Source organism: Lagopus leucura, unplaced genomic scaffold, assembly GCF_019238085.1.
Source record: "Lagopus leucura isolate 7727_CA_CO unplaced genomic scaffold, USGS_WTPT01 Super-Scaffold_806, whole genome shotgun sequence".
NCBI lineage: Eukaryota > Metazoa > Chordata > Aves > Galliformes > Phasianidae > Lagopus > Lagopus leucura.
Genome location: NW_024962260.1, coordinates 4,309,087 through 4,326,952, shown reverse-complemented (window position 1 = coordinate 4,326,952; position 17,866 = coordinate 4,309,087). Strand labels below are relative to the sequence as shown.

Genomic DNA, 17,866 nt, shown 5'->3' with positions numbered 1-17,866 from the left:
GCTGTGTGAACACACAGAGGTGTAGCTTCCCATAGGAAACTGCAACAGACACACAGATTTCAGATCAATTTCAGACACTCTAAAGAATAAATATTTGCCTTTTAGACCAACATCGCTGCCTCTCAAGGATAAAGTCAGTGCTGGCAGGACTGGCTTAGCACCTAGATAAGAGATAATTTCCTTCCTCAGCATGAATCACCCCTCCGCTGTCTCTATTAGAGCCTCCACTGGCAAAGGAAATGAGAAAAACGAACCAAAGGGAGTAAGTTAAACTGAAATACACACAACAACCCAGGCAGCTCCTCTTCATCAACCGCATGCAGATGACTCTGTGAGTCCTTGACTCCTTCCCACTAGGTCTAAACACAATTTTTTTTAAAGCAACAAATAGCACTTACAAAGCCATCAGAATGGGCTTTTTCAAATGCAGTCTCTCTCGAGGAAAATTCAGACTCAGTGCCCTCCCCATGAGAAAGGCAATGCCTGGCACAAGCACTGCACCACAGCACCAAGAGCCCAGACCTAATTGCGAGGACTGCATCTTAAGCACCAAGTCAGAAGGAAGACACAAGTGGTAAAACGGCATTGCTTGAAGGTGGAATTTGAGATTCCCGATTAAAACATAAAAACAAAATAAAAAAGCAGGAAGGCAAAGATATAAGAACAAGCCTGAAGCCAAAGCACAACTCAGATTTCCTCATAAACCACCACACAGCAGAAAGCAGGCAGGCAGATCTCTGCCTCACTCCATGGAACACACCTATCCAGCCCTTTTCATCGCTCATCAGGAAACACCAACAACTGTTGCAGCTGGGTCTGAGCGCGCTGAGCAGCAGCCAGCTCCCAGCCAAGCCGCCCTCAGCCCAGGATGTCCCAGCCAGCAAGGCTGGAGGGGCCTTGTAGGAATTCCCACTCGTATCCAGTTTCAAGGGGCTCTAACTTGGCTGCTTACAAATCTCACCAGCAGAAATCTGGCCTTTGGGTTGCTATCCCAGAAAGGGGCTGGGATTCAAGGGGAAGAAGGAGCCTCCAACACGACTTGGGGTTTATTTAGCACGTGGCAGACAGCCAGATGAATTCCAGGTCAATGCTAGGGAAGAGAAGCTGTGGGATTTCCAGCTCAGACTGTGGGTTTACAATCCAGCTGCCCTGGCAGGTAACCTGGTGAAGAGATCCCTGGTGGCTGTTTCCATTTCTACACAGCAATTCAGGGCCCTCCCAGGACAATGCCACAGAACTGCCCCATGAGTAGAGGGCAATGGTAAAAATTCCCCAGACTGGTTTACCACGGCAGCCAGAGAGCAGCAGCTGCCCAGCCACCACACGTAACACACTCTGGACTGCAAAGCTGCCTAACAGCAATGAATTTGGGATTATCCTCTCACTCCTCAGATAGAGAGGGGGATAGATTTGCAAACTGATCTTTCAGAAGTGCTGAGCTCCAAACTCAGTGTGAATTGTGCTCCAGATGGACTACTGCTGGGGGAAGCAGACATCAGTGAGTTGAACCTTCGAACAAGGCTGTGTAGATGTGGGAGTAAGACCAGGTATCACAGTTTCAACTTATTCTGAACAAAAAGGAAATGCTGCCAGTTCTCGCTGCTTGCTTACAGGTACTTTAGCACCCTCACAGCAGTTGTGAGCATCTGCTCAGGACCAAGACCAGGGTCAGAGGCAGCAGAGGCACTAAGGGAAGCGCAGCGCTTGCTGCAAGAGAATCACAGCTTAGATGTTTATAGCAACATATTTCTGACCTTCACAGCTGCAAAGAATAACTTGAAAGATCCCAGACTAGCGAAAAAAAAAAAGTAGCAAAAGAATCTTTGGAGACAACACTAGAAGAGCTATCGGCTGTTAAAAGCATCACTAAGTAGGTGCTGATGTTCTCCAACTACAATCCCAGCACCACACGTCCTTGCTGGAACTTCACATAGATGAAGGTCTGCTGATATCAGAAGGCAGTCCAGGATGCTCCAAGAACACGGCTGACAAACGCTACAGCCCCGAAATCAGCTCTTCTGCAAGTGGCCTTGGTCTGGGCACATCTCACTCCAGCAACCCAATTGCTGCCAGCAGCACCGTATCACAGCTCCTGGAGAAATCCAGGGGCATGCAGAGTCCATCTGAAGGGCTCAGCAACAGCCAGTGCTGCAAGACCCCAAAGCACTTCACTTCCTTAACCAAGAATGATCCCAACAGCTTATGTATCTGTTGTGTAATTCTCTCCAAGAAAAGACACCTTACAGCTGCAGTTTTCCTTGCTTCAAGGTGCTGTGCCACATTAGTACATCCTTTCCACCTGCAGGATGGGAATGATTTCCTGTTGAAACACATGGACAGATTCTCATTATGCTGATTTGGTGCAGTTTGACCAAGTCCATGCAGCAATACCAGCACTGAAAGAGGGAAGAGGACTGGAACTTCAGCAGTACCGGTCCTGTGCTTAGACCTTTTATGGCCCTGCATACCAACGCAACTGTATTAATGGCATTAGAATACATATATTTAATTACTGGCAATTTATTTTCTGACAACTGATAAACAAATGCCAGAAAAAAAAGTGATGTTAACCCACAATTCCTAACTGTTGTCTGCTAGAACACCACCTCGATGGGCTGGAATTGGACCGCTACTGGGCACTGGAGAAATCCCCCAAGTGCCAGGGAGAATCCAGGAATCCAGTTGATTATTTCTTCGCCTCTCCACACCACATCAGAGGTGGGCAGAACCTTTTTCGACTCAAATGAGGGGGAAACACTGGAGGACGAGGCTCCCTGCTCACTAGACAAGCTCAGACCAGCCAACAGTTCTTCAGCATGAAGCCCTTCAATCCCTTCAATGATTTACAGAAACCCTAGTAAGAGATGGAAGAAAGAAAAGGATGATACAACTGCAGGAATTCAGTGGCGATGAGAAGGCAGCTAGTTTAAGGCAGCAAAAATCATGTGGATGTCAATAACACCCTTAAAAGCTGTACAACTGAAAAGTGAAAGCCAACACCATGGATTTCACGTGTCTGACTACAGCTATCTGCCCAAAAGAGATCTCCAGTTTCCCCTAGTGGTAACAGCCACGTCACCCACATGTTTCTGCCACACTGGAGATGTCCCAGACCACCAGTAAGCAATAAGCATCAGGGCAGGGGAAGGCAGCACAACTTCTCTCTTCCCAGCCACCTGCAGACAGGACCAAGCTCCTCCAGATGTTCCCATCTCCTCTGATTCCTACCCACAACCCTTCTTGTCCTCTCCTGCAGCTCCCAGGGACCACCACTAGGTCACCACATGGAGCTCCTCTGCTGAAGAAACAGAGCCATTTCCCGTAAGTCAGTGGAAGAGTTTGTACCTTGCAGGTCTGTCTGCACATTAGTGACACTCAGCAGCTTTTCTGCCAACAGAGCTACGTTGTGATGCAGGTGTGACAAAGCTGCACATCAGCACTGATGCAAGTGCCCCCCATTTATTTTCCTCCACTGGTGAGGAGGTAGAAGTTAGGCCTGGAGGATGGAATAAGATTTATCAGCAAAAATATGCTTTTGTAGATAAGCTGCATCCAAAGTAGAAGCTGTTATAAAGAATGACACCAGCAAACTGTACAGACTTGGGGCACCTTCCACAAACACAGCTTCTCTTCTTACTGCTGCTTGGGAGAAACTCCACCACTGCTGCCTAGGAACACTCTTCTCACTGTGTTTACACACAGCTCCGCTGGAGGAACTGTCACTGTCACAAACCACGTTGTACCCCGAGCAGCCCAGCAGATCAGGGCATGTGCCCAGGCCCTCGTGCTCCCAACTCACCAATGGTGCTGACTACAGCGCAGTAAATCCTATCCACACCTGTGCTGCGAAACATGAGTCCTGACCTTCTTAGCCTAGCCATGGACTAAGGGTAAATGAGAGGTTGAAGGCAGAAGCTGGAAGAAACCAGGAGCGACAACACCACGGCTCCTACCCACACACCAAAATTGTGCTGCAGAGCTACACCTGTGGAGCTGGAGCGTTCCACCTGCTGCACACCTGGCACATCACCACAGAGTAACAGCCACCATCCTGGGCAGAAGGCAGGGTAACTGCACGTGTTAAAGCAGGCTCATATGAAAATTCAGCTGGAACCATGCTTGGGTCTGCACTGCTGAGGCTGTTTTAAACAAAGAGAAAGAAAAGCACAGCACAAGGCTTTGCACAGGTCACAGAGCTGTAATTTAAGTTCAAGAATTCCACAGAAAGGCTCTCCACTTTCTCACGTTATTTTTTGTTATGCTGTTAGATACAAAATTCTACCAAAACAAAGAATCCCGTGACACAAGCAACCTCCCAAATTCCTCCAGCCAGAACTTGCACCTTTCACAGTGAATTCACAGCTGGTGCAACGCAGCTGAGGCTAAACTGCTCCCCAACCTGTGAGCTCTTTAAAAGAACTATAATAAAAATAATAAAAACTATAATCGCATCAGAATTGGGAAGCAGATTGAAGAGGCCTAGCGAGGGACAAAGTTTGAGGACAGGCAGGGGCTGAGAGCTGAGCAGTGAAGGAGCCCATGTGCTCACACCACCCACGGAATGCAGCAGAGCCTCAGTGAAGTGACTCCCCCAAGACCTGGCCTGGTCTGAGCTGATATCGCAGCACAGCTCCAACTCTCCGTGTCCGCACCGGATCCATGCCCTGAGCACACCACAGTCAAACTTTCCAGCTCTGATCTCTCAGGGCAATGCAAAGTGAAGCGCAAGGAGCGAGGAGGGGTCTGGAGGACAGACTGAGCACTCGGCCCATGAGCTAACTTGTCTCTAGAAGCAAATGATGAGACTATCTGAAGGAGCAAAACACCTTGAATTATGAACAAAAAAACCGAGTTCACACTCAAATTGCATGCACATGTTTAACCCTATTCCCCGTACATTTTCAATTGCTCTGCGTTTTCAATTGCTCAGGTAGTTCTTAGAGAGTAAACTACTCGATCTAGAACATATGTTCTGGATTATTTTTCACAGATTACTCCATAAATCCAGAAAGTTTCTTCTTCTTCCCTCAAAGGGAAAGAAGAACCTTCGAAAAACAAACCTCACAAGCAGCAATAAAAGTTCTCTTTCCATTTTAGCACGCACCCTCCGCTCCACACCTCCCATCCCCGGCCACGACCCTGCCACGGACCCGGCCCGGAACGAGGCGCCGGGTCCCGGCACCGGAGCCCGAAGTCCCGCACTCCTCCGAGGAAGCCGGCTACAAAACCCGACCCACACCCCACGACGGCCGCGGGGCCCCCCCGCCCCTCCTGCCCCGGGGGCTGCCCTGCCCTGCCCGGCCGGCCCCGCTCCCACCCGGGGCCCGCGGACACGCCCGGGGCCGCGGTGGCGCCTCCGCTCTCGCCGGGCCGGGCCGAGCTGGGCCCGCTGCCGGCCCCACATTGTTCCCGGCCCCGCTGCCGGCCCGGCCCGGCCTCCTCCCCTCCCTTCCCGCTGCAAACTTCGCCGCCCGCCCCGGACCTGCTCCGGCCCTGGCTCGGGCCCCGGTCCCGGCTCGGGCTCCGGTTCCGACTCGTAGTCCTCCTCGTCGGCGCTCGCAGACATGGCCATGGCTCATGGTGGGCCCAGGCGGAGCCGAGCTGACATGGCTGGAGCGGCGCTGCTGGCGGAGCCCCGCTCCCCGCACACACACACATGCAGGAGGAGGAGGAGGAGGAGGAGGAAGGGGGCCGTGCATATTCATGCCAGGCAGCCAGGAAGGGGCCGGCCCCGGCGCCGCGGCCAATCGCGGCCCGCTCGCACAAAGCCGTTCCGCGAGGACGGCGGGGACGGCGCGGCTGCTCGGTGGGGCAGCGCCGGGCGGCGGCCCGGGGCCCCGAACCCCGAACCCGGCTGGGCCCGGGCGCCTGCGGGCGGGGATGCGCGCGGAGCGGGCGGCGGGGCCTGCGGGTGGGCCGGGCCGGAGCGCGGAGACAAAGGAGCCGGGCTGCGAGCGGCCTGGGAGCCGCGCTCCGTGGGAGCCGCTCGGCCCGGCCTGGCCCCGCTGCGTGCGCCGAGATGGCCGCCTCGCCGCCGGAGCTCCGAGCCCGGGCGGCTGGGCGCGGAGGGTCGAGGCGGCCAGGCCCGAATCGCAGAGCTGCGAATTACGTTTCCCATTGGATTTCTGGGCCTTGCTTTCAGGGGAAGTCCCGCTTCCATTCCAGTTGTGAGGGTTTTGCCTCTGGCTCCTACACCCACACCGTCGAATTAAACATGAGATTAAATATTTGCATGTGCTGAGCAACCGAGAAGCCATAAAGCAGCAGACCTAATGGTCTCTGCATCAGGATTTCTGCCAAATGAGTTCCAACTCCATTCCCCAGCCCCAATCACCACGTGGCCCCACAAACAAACACCCGTGGCTCTGCAGAGCACCGCGCTGCCCTGCACCTTCACACCGCCTCGTGGCCCTGCTCCACCTAACAAAGTTCAGCCAAACTTTAACACAGCGGGCAGGCGGCTGCTGACAAAGCCAAGTGCATCGCGTAACGATGGCCCTTCCTCATTGTGAATGCGTTATATCTCCATTTCTTGTTTGCACTGCTGTCCTCTTGCCAGCCAACACATTATGGGAAGCGATGGTGCTGTCCCACGATGCCAGCAGCCAGGCATTCGCTCCCAGCCAGCCCTCGGTGAGCTCAGCGTCTCCTCGGGTTTCTCTCCCTCCATTGTGTTTGCACACAAGGCAGAGCTGGAGCAGATGAAAGCCCGGGCACGAAAGGCATGTGCCTAAGGCCTTGGCTTTCTGAATCACAAGGTTAGAGCAGAATCCAATGTTTTCCGGAGGAGAGGAAAGGGGGATGTACGTCTTGCTAGAGGCCTACAAAGGAGAGCTTGAAGATAGGAAGCTAGAGTAAGCGACCTGCTCGCAGCAGCATTGGTGCTCTGGAACAGCTAACATGAGGATGCCCAGTCCCACACCTGCCCACGGGCTGACCTCCACATGGGGGAAAAAAAACAACCTGGAACACCCCCTGCCCCCACCAAGGCCACTCCACTACTATGAAATATGATTCACAGCAAATTAGATCCCAACATCCCAACATACACCCTTCTCTCACAACACATCTTACCACTCACAATACCCGCCTGGCCCATCAGCATAAAGTGCTAAGCTGCTCTCCTCAGCCACACTGGGAGACTGCTCCATTCTGCCCCTTCCAGCAACACAAGTGACAAATGAGCTGCAAGGCCCTGGCAGTGTTGCCCCAACCCTGCAGGTGCCCGAGGCCATGGATGGGCCCTGAGCAGCCTGAGCTGAGGGGCAGACAGCCCATGGGTTGGGGCCGGGGCATTTGAGGTCCCTTCCAAGCCAACCACGCTGTGATTCTATGTTCTATGAGCAGGAGGATGCACACACCAAGATTACAGAGTGATTTTCAGATGCTGGGTAAACTTCGTAGAGCTGACATTTGAAAGAAAAAAAAAAAAATCACATAGGATATAAATTAGCAAATTGAGAGTCAGGAAAAGAGGGAGAACAACATAATAAAATGAACTTTTCTGATTGCAATTGCTCTCTGAAAATCTCATCTTGTACAAGAGCAGCTAGCCATTCACAGATACATTTAATACACCAAAAGAACTATTAAGAAAGCATTTTCCAGCATGATCCTTTCAGCCTGTCTACACCAGAGAACACTAAATTACAGCAAACAGCGAGCAACCCTTGTGCAAGCAGTTCTAGCAGTGCACATCTGACAGTCCTGGCACAGTTTACAGCAGTTTAGAAAACAGAATGAGCACCGACCCAAGCCATGCCTGTACTGCTGTAACTGTGTCCACACCGCAGCCTTGCGTGATGTAATGTGTGTGATATAAGTAATAAATTACATCCTTAATTGAACTGCTGAACTAGCCTTACTGAGAGCTGCATGCAAACAGAGTACTTTCTATTCCGAACTGTTGGTGCTGATTGCTCCTCACCTGAACTCATATATAAGTCAATATCATAATCTTCTCCACAGAAACCAATTACGTTGTCACAAACTGAGACAATAACCTCAAGCGAAGAATAAACAGCAGGAGCAGATGAGTGCCAAAGAACTGGATTTTATTCTCATGCAAATATCCTTAAGTAGTAAAACCAATGTGAGGGGAGTGAGACTACCACCCCTGCACTCTGTATACTTGCTCTTGAGCTGCTCCAGGACCAACAGATCTCAGCTGCAGCTATCAGTGCTCAGAGCCAAACAGGACCTGTGGTGTCAGCCGCACACTGGAGTTCATCACAGAACATCCTGAGTTGGGTGATCCTTGTGGGTCCCTTCCACCATTTGTGATTCTGTGATTCTCAATTTGAGGTGAAACATTTTTTTAAAGGCAAACCCCATAGAAATGTTTATGAACCACATCTTGTCCTGCAGCAGGGTAAAGGAATTACCCTGTCACTTTCTAAGAATTGCTGTTTTGGCCCAAGTGTCTGCTCACAAGAAATATAATTCTAGACGTTGGATCTGGGCAAATTTCAGAATGCTTTTCGCCAGACTTCTAGCCAATATCTCAGTCACTCTCCACGTTGTCAGAGATGCTCTGACAGCTTCCTTTTCATCTTCAAATATCCACCCAATGTCACCATCCTAGCACTTCCTATTATTTCTTTTACCTGCACAATGACGTAAGAGCAGTCACCAGATGCATCACCACAATCTCTTTAATAAACTGTCTGATTCATCAACCTTGGATAAGGTAACTCAATTAAGAATACCATACTGATTAATGCTCCTCCCACATAATGCCCATACCTTCTAACCAGTATCCAACACATGGGAAGCAAAGAAGAGGACTGCACCACTCTAGATGGCACAGCCCTGGGCTATTACAGCACAGCAGAGGAGGAGCACACAAAACACGAAGAGCCCAGGCCGAATGTGATGCTTGTAAGTCACTTAATCTTTCTCAGAGATTTAAAAAACAAACGAAACAAAAATCTACAAAAACAAAAAGCCAAAAAGCCATCAGGTGGTCATACAAATAAAATAAGACTGCTTTCTAAGCATACTGAAACATCACATATATCTGCCATATAAGGCAAAACCACCAAATCTTGAGAATGTACCGATACAACACTGAGGTCTTCTACCCTCACAGCATCAGATTTGTGGGAACAGGCAGGCACCAACAAACCCAGCAGCACCTGAGATCTGGAGGTGTGATTGCACTCTGTACAGGAAAAGCCATGGCACAATGGAATTACCTGCTGGGAAATGAGGGAAATCCTGCCACGCTTCCTTCTTCCACAAATGCTTCTATCAGGGAACATTCCCACAGCACAGTTCATCTCCAAGAGCCATGTTCTGCCAGTAAATGCAAAATACTGAAGTAGGCTCCTAAGAAGATAAGAAATGACTGCCACGCTGTGGAGGAACATGCAAATGGATGTGGCTGCTAGCTAAAATAGTGGATTAACCAGAATATGCAACCTGTTTTCCTTGAAGTGGCTCGGTGTGCTTTGCCACACAGCACAAAATGCTCTCGCTGGGACAGTTGTGCCCAATATCTGGCAGCAGCTTTCAAATCTAGAGACCAAACCCAAACAACGAGAGGCAAACAGCGCGCTGAAATGTAAGCAAACAAAGAGCTGAAGGACAGTTTTCCCCGCGAGAGCACAGGTGCTCAGCTGTCACCTACAGACCTGAATTGGGTTTGTAGGAAAACATCCAGGACAAAAACAAGCAAAACACTCTAGACTCACAAAGCTGCTTAGCTTTCATCAGACTTTCTCCACTTCTTTTGTTAGATTTGCTGATTGTCAAAAAGAAGAGCACTTCTGTGCCTTGTATTGGTCTACTAGTGCCTGCAGGAAAGTCATGAAGTTGAAACAAGACCTCATTTATATTCTCAGCAGACTTTAATTTCACTGTGCTATGGAATCTAAAAGGAAGCCATCTTCTCAGGGACAGAACATACAATTCAATTTTGTTCTGAAAAGTGCATGCAGGATTAATGTCCGTAATTGCACAGCACATAACTGTGGAATGACAAACGCCTTCCACACTGCTCTGCCAATGTGCTTCGATCCAGAAACAAAACTATTCAATCTCAGATTTGTAACTTAAAGCTCGAATGGTTTTCATCTTGGGGCGGGGGAGAACACAAGGATGCTTGAACACTTAATCAGATCCCAGTCTCAGATTTTTTTTGTTTTGCTGGCCAATTCAGCAATGAAGGTAGTTGGGCTCCTAGCGACACAACCTTAGACCCATCAAGTCAGTTCACATCCACCTCATTCAAAAAAGCTCTTATGACTGAAGTAGTTTTCATCAGCACTTCTACTATCGTGGAATAAAGAGAAAGCAGCTACCTTGAAAAATGGCAATTGAGACCTTAGTTAGAAAAACTCACGTTACTGAATATTCTCGCATATGTTGGAAGAATGACAATGGGGAAGAACACATACAGTGTATCCAGTACGATACTTTTAAATCAACAGTTTGAAAAAAGAGATGTCTATTCATTTTTTTCAATCTGTTCAAATTTCTACTCCGAGCCAAAAAGGCTCTAATTTACCTGTTTGATGTATTAATCACATAAAGGTATCGGTCAAATTTCAAAGCAAATGGCTGGGAGTTGATAAGAAGGGAAAATATTAAGTCAAAGATGGAAGATTAAGAAGGTGCTCATTCAAGTCCTTGCTATTTATAATTACTCCCTGAAGGGACACAATATTTCAAGTACAGCCTCTTGAGGTGAGAAATAATCTGTCAAGTCACCAGGCAAAGCTTTTAGACTGACTGTGAGGCAACATGCAGCGAAGCTCTTTGGGCACGTTATGTATGATACACAAGCACCAAACCCTGAGACTCCTGCGGCCTGTGTGGAGTTACTGCAGAAACAAATTTGTCTCAAGAACTCACGATTGTAAGAGATCGAAGTGCTCAGAAAAATAAACAAGCCAGACAAGGAACTGCCCCCAGGAAAGCAGGCATTTCACACAAGCTCTTCGCAGCATCAGCAACTCTGCACTCCTTTGCAAAGTACCTGAAGGAGTCCTCACTTCTGGTGCATCAGGTTTCTTCCTGCTCCCAAAGAGTTAGCAGGGAAAAGGCTTAGTTCTGCATGCGTGCAGCTACACTGGGAAGTCCCCTTAAATAAAGAAAAAAAATCCCCCCAACCCCAGCTATGTGGTTTCACTTCTTAATGGATCTGTCAGGAGCCAGAACTGGGGCACCTGTCTGAATAAATGTGGGACTCCTCTCAGTGGCAACTATTGTCCCTTCGGTGTAAAAGAACAAAAACTCTTCACAATTACTTACATAGCTTATTCTGATCAAAATTGAAATGTAAAGAGAAAAACAAATTTTAATTGATCTTGATTTTCTTTTGTATTTAAGCTACCTTCTGGTAGAAGAATTATTAGCATGTGATAACTATTAAGAGTTGTCTGATTTGCAACAGAAGAACTTAATAATCAGGGCTTTTTATCAACAAAAGAGATTCCTAACACATGTTTGTATAGACAAATCTTGCACACTGGACATTTGTAACTGTTGTTGATGCCAAGCAGAGGTCTGGCAGTGCTGTGTGAGATCACTTCAAACACCTTTACACTGGTGCCCAGCAAGGACAAAACGCGACAGCCTCAATCCTCTTCTTGTTCTCGTGGCATTTGAACAACTGAAGTAAAACTCTATGTGAATCACAACCAGAAAAAAATACAAAGTCCAACAAACTACACAGAATTCTTCTGGTGTCCTGCCTTTTTTTCTTCCCTTTCCCTATTATTTTCCTACAGAAGACTGAATTTTCACTTCAGTTTTCAAATGCTTGTTTCCATTGTCAGTGTTTGCTTTTTAAGATGTTCCTATTGTCACAGGAAGTACCTGAACAGATCTCCAAGGCTGGCCCGTCCTGGGGAATTTGGCACAGGTTTCCCACTGCTACTAGGAATGTAGCCTTGCTGGTGGTAGCCCCCAGGCAGGCTGCTGGAACCGATGCTGTTTTGATGTTGTGCCATTTCTGCATGCTCAGATCTGCTTCAGACACCACTCAGGTTAAAGCACTAATTGCTGTAAGTAGCACCTCCGCGCTCTCACTGCTCTGGGTGGAGCTGGCCTAGCAGGAGCTATGGTAGGAATTCTTAGTAAGTAAGCAAGTAAAAACTGGAAGTATTTATTCAAAGGTTCTCAAGAATGTTCTTTGTCCACCTAGCACCTCTTCCTCTGCATGTAATGAAAACGAGATGTAAAACAATGCTCAATACTTCTGAAAAACCACAGCTAAGATCTTTTTCAAGTTGCAATTTATCAAATCTCTTGAACTGATGCTTCTTCTTCTAGTTTCTACTTGCATTCAAATTTGCTGCATCCACTGATTCTTAAACCATTTACTAAGTACTTCTGCTGTTTGATCCAATGCACGAGGTTACGTATATGTTCATAAAAGCGGAGCCATACTTAAAGAAGCTCTTACTAGAAACTGATAGATCTTCTTCCCTTCCAAGCATTACTAATGTAAAATACAAAGAAGAAAGAAAGTTTCCTTGTTAGAAACATGCCTAAGGACCTTTGTGGGCTCCAGATATGGACAGACTGAGAGACTGACTAATAGCATGGCCTTTCATTATTTACAATACAGGTCATGTCTAAGAATCTAACACCCTTCTCATCACTGTTGTCTACTTTTTGTGTGTGCTGTGTATTTCAGATCATGAACAATGATCAGAAACTTTACTTCCAGACTACATTTATTTATGGTATGTTTGTACTTACTTGTTCTCATGCCAACTTTGCCCACTACATAAAATAATTTTTCTCCTCCCCTGATATTTATATTCCCTGAAGTACTCACACAAAGCAATCACCTCTCCCTTCAACTTTGTTGTGCCATGCTGAACAAGGCATGTTCTTCTTGCCTCCTGCCTTAAACAGTGCATCTTGAATACCATTTGTGGTCCTGGAGTTCCAAACCCACCCTCATCTCAAAACCACCTCTAGTGGAACTAGAATAGAGCAATAGAGATGATCAAACATGGTATGGCTTGTGTACTGGAAAAGACCAAAGTTACTACTGCTTTCCAGCTTAAGAGTATAAAGAAACCGACTGAGAAGCAGTAACAGGGATGTAACAGAAACACTGACAGCACACAGAGGGCAAATGCGACACCTCGCTCCAGTTCCTCAGAATCCATTATGAATGGGGCATGGAGTGTATTTCTGATATGAAGGAACAGATCTGAAACAACAAAAGGAAACTGCAGGGTCGCTGCTGCAGGGTGCCACAGCTACTAGAAAGACCAACCAAACGCAGGAAAAGGTGTTTAAAAAAAAAAAATTAACATTTCAATTTGCGACATGTAGTCATTAATTTTAAACAGGGATATTGCCATTGCCCTCTGATACTTTTCAAGTATCTTCTCTTAAAATCAAGAAGTTACAATTACATGGAAGAAGTGAATGAGCAAGGGGTCAAAAAACCAGCCACGTTTTCCAGTATCGTTAACCAGCCACTGAAAATTACAGCTTCATCTCCTGCTCCCAGCTAAACCCATCTGTACCTGGATGCTTGCTGTCACTACAAATGCAGCAGTTCCAGGTTTGTGGCAGGTAAAAGGGATGAGAATCCAGCTCTGTCTGCATTTCTCACTCTTCACAGAACAACGGAGTCAGGCCAAAGACATTTTACTTTTTTACAGCTGCTCTTCATAGACAGCTAAAGATCTTTATCACAATAAAAACAGAAGGCACTTCCACAGAGTGCAATTATGTGTTACTACAGCTGACTATTGCCTTCCAGAACTAGGAAATGGCTGGAAAAAAAACGTATTTTCTGCTTCAGCCATACTCTGAGGTCCTTTCATAAAACATTAGCCCTAATCCTTGCACAGATTAAATGGGAAATCCGGTATTGCAGGGCTGAAAATCTTGAGAGGGGGCTTCAACACATCATTTGATAGCAGCTCTCTACATCATTGATCACAGATGTGCCACCGCTGTGACTTTAGTGTAAGCCAGGCTCTGCTCTCCTTCCCTGCCACCCCAAAGTCCGCATCCCAGGGCTGGGAAGGAGCTCATTTCTTACAGTTTGTTCTCACTCCCATAGGGTAAGAAATCAAAAACCTGAGGCAGTACATCCTACAGAGCTCTTCTTTTTGCACAGCAGACTGTCATTACAATAAAACACAGACAGGGCTCAGCACCAAGCAAGGACAAACTACTGCTGCACAAACCAGCAAAGCAATGGGAACATATTAACAGCTGCACGCTTGCCAGCAGAAATGTGCTGTCTAGCCAGCAGGTACACACACTGTCAGCCCAACGTCCGGACATGTAACATTTCACATTCCTGATCCTCTGATGAGGACTAAATTAGGATCATTGTGCATATCCTAGGATCCCTGGCAAATCAAACACACTGTTAAATGAGTCATTAGCAGACAGGCCTCTTCTGAAAATGGACTTCTGACAACGTTCTCTTCCAGGGCCAATTCTCACTACCAAAAGGGTTCTTGCAAGAAAGTCACAAAGATGAGAAGTCTGATCCAGAAGAGGTGTCTATGAATTGCACGCTGCTTCCCTATTACCATAAAATAATAATGATCCCGATGTTTTACCACAAGGCTTTCTGCTGAAGGTTTCACAGATCCTTATAAAGATTAATTTCACTCCTGGGAAGAGAAGCAGGATCCTCTAATCTGGGAAGGCTCAGGGAGAGGAGAGGTGTCATTTGCCTTGTATGACACCAGGCTGCAGCAGAGCTGGGAGCAGAACACAGGCCTTTGCCTCTCATTTTGTACACCAAATATAAGATCATCAAATGCTGCCTATTTATTTTATCTCCTCGCAAAAACATTTTTGATTGCTACTTCTGTTTCTTTTCTCAGTGAATAAATTTTTTAGAGAGAGCTGCGGTAAATCTGACAGCCCCAAATGCCTTTAGAAAGGATAGACACAAGCAATGTGAAATGGGGCCACGGCATATGGATGGGACTCACATACTTAATGCAGTGTCTCGCCCGTTGCCTTATCCACTGTGAACTGAGATTCAAGGGGAGAGAACACGTTTCCTTTCTAAACCCTGGGATTTCAGTCTTCAAACTGCTGTTCTGCAGTGCAGAGCTGTGCACGCTGTTGGCACACCACACCAACAGTGCGTAAAAGAAACTGTGACTCAATTTTAAAGGGAAATATTATTTGCTGCTTCTATAATCACTGATTACTAAGGATATATTATTTCCAAAGACAGTCAGCCTAACTAAGCAGGGCCTTTCACGTCTTGTGTTATTCACAAGCTTCAGCCATTCACCTGAATTCAAGGACCTTTTACTTTTCCAAGAGTTCTCTACCTCTGCCCTATGTTTTCCTCATTCCATCTCTTTTCAGTGCTTGGGCCTCTCCTCATCCTCCTCTCTTGCTGTCTGTAGTCTCTTCCCCTCCTTTCTTTACAGTCATTTCCATTTTCTTTGAAATGTTTTGGCATTTAGTGCCGGCTTTATTCTTCCTTCTCCATCTGCTGCTCTTGTCTTTCTAAATTTCTTCTGGAGGCTTCTCCTGGGAGAAAGGAAGAGCCACGTTTTTTCATTTACTGCCTGCTCTTCCTGAATTTCAGTTTTGCTTCTTTTGCTTAAAGGACTAAATCAGACAATCCCCCTCCCCCTGGAGCTGGTGTACCACTGTAATGTCTTCACACCAGCCCCACCAAAGCCAGTACCACGTTGCACCCTATCTGCCTTTCCTTTACCCACCAACATCTCTAGAAAGTCACTGAAATATCTGGCATTTCTCCTGTATGTTAGAAGGGTAATACTGCAGCAAGCAAAACTACCACCAGGTGTTACTTCCCTGCCTTGCGCTCAATGCTCATGGCGCCTTCCAGCCCTGCTCCACCAGCTGAAACCCCATTTTAAGGGAGTTCATCCTCCCTAAGGGTTTTCTTCTCTATCAAATCTTCTGTTTCATCATCAGGACTCGCAGGGGACAAAGGAAAGCTAATGAAGCTTAACCACTTACATCACTGCTTTTATACAGACTTCTCCTATACTGTCTTTCTAACGTATTTTAATTTGGGGCTCAAAGTCACAACCCTGAGACATGTCCCAGCTGCCTCCCTCCTCCGGGAACACACCAGGAGGACATGGAAGGTGATACAGATATCTGGCATTAGAAGAGTCCAGGAAATAACAAGCTTCTTCTGCAAAACATTCAGCCCTATCTGCTGCACGCCTTTCAGCTTCAGCATAACACAAGTTGATCTCCAATTAATCACTGATTAATTAAACTAAGTATGAAGACTGTGGTGAAAGAACTACTTCTGTTACAAGTTTCCATTTGCCAGCTTCAAGATAAAGCCTGACTCTGTGAAAGTCTTCCTCTTATTTCTGTGATGCATATAATTGTTATTGTAGCTTAGCATGGATGCCTTTAAAACATTCTGCTTTTAAAAAGGATACTGGAAAACAAGCACCAGAAAGCTAAAAAGCCAAAATCCTGTAGCCAGCAAGATGGGTTTTGCAAAAAGAAATGAGATGAAAATTGCACAAAAAACCCAGAATCTTTTACAGTTACAGTTGTGTTGCCAAATATAAGAAATGAGCCATCTACTGACAATTCCAAAACGAAATGAACAAGAACACGAGCAAACACCAAACCTTCTAAAAACCTCCAAACATTAAGATCCTTGCTTCTACCAGGCACTCCAAAAACACAGCACAAGAGCCAATTGTTTCTTAGATTTGCTTTGCAAGTTTCATGTACCAGTTCTGCTCGGAGCACAGAGATTCTGCTTTATTCCATGTCTGGAGATACCTGACCAGTAAACGAACAGCAGCCATCAGAGCAGCAGAGTGACAAATCTGACACCTACTCCTCTCAGTTTTTAAACAAATTGTTGTTTGAATAAGTTGTTATTTTCAGTTACATCAATGTTTTAAACACAATGCGTATTTCTATGGATCTGTTATAATGCAGAAGGGAGAAATGTATTTAGCAAGATATAACTGATCTGAAATGCACCCAGCTAAAAGACAGAAATAAACCAGAAGCACAACTCCTGCTCGCTCTGCTCCACTCTTCCCTGGCAGCTGCTGAAGTTTATGGTTTCCCACTTCCCATCTGAAAACAGCAAACTCTCAGCTACAAGTGACTAAATGTAAAGCCACAGCAAGTACACCAGCAAAGAGAGAACGGGGAAAGTAATTTGCTCAGCTAATGACTTGAAAGTTATATACGATCATAGTGACAACAGATTTTCACAGAGAAGCCTGATTTAAGTTGATTGACCCTTTCAGCATTTCTAGGGAAACTACGTATTATAAAACTAATTCAGTGAAAAATGACAGTAAAAATAGAAGCGATGAGACATCTTCTAAATAAGCAAAGCTGCTTTTACAGCATGCTGAATAGTTGGAGTGTGGAAAACATACCACTGTTATAAATAACAGTCACCCTTTTGACTTTATTCTTAATTATTTCAAATTCTTTGTAGGCATTAACGAAGCAAGCCTCACAGTTTTGTGAAGAAAATTACTCCCATATAAAGGAGGAAAAATGAAGGTATGGGTACAGAAAACAACCCTTTGAAGTTAGTGGAAGATGTACAGAAAATATAGGAGTTCTCACAGTGTAAGAAAAGAAACACCTTCTCATCCAGACCCAAGTGTTTAGCAAGAGACCAGTCTGTAGCATTTACACAGCATTTAAACTTACACAAAAAGTTACATCAACACTTTCAGATGTAGCTGCAATTTGTGAATGACCAAGTCACATCCAAGTTTTATGCAGATAAGTGAGGCCCAAACAAGTTCTTTTTCAATGGAAACTGTCCATTTCTCCCTACTGAGGTACATTTATGTTCTGCTTCAACACGTAGTCATAAAATTATCAAAAAATAACCTTCCATGTTGGAAGTACTAGCTGCTGCCTATGTCAT

At 46.3% G+C, this 17,866-nt stretch overlaps 1 protein-coding gene across 12 annotated transcripts in view; it reads right to left on the bottom strand.

Moving 5' to 3' along the window:
- Window positions 1–17,866, bottom strand: part of KDM2B (lysine demethylase 2B) — a 103,101-nt gene that overhangs the window by 18,383 nt on the left and 66,852 nt on the right. The window lies entirely within an intron of this gene.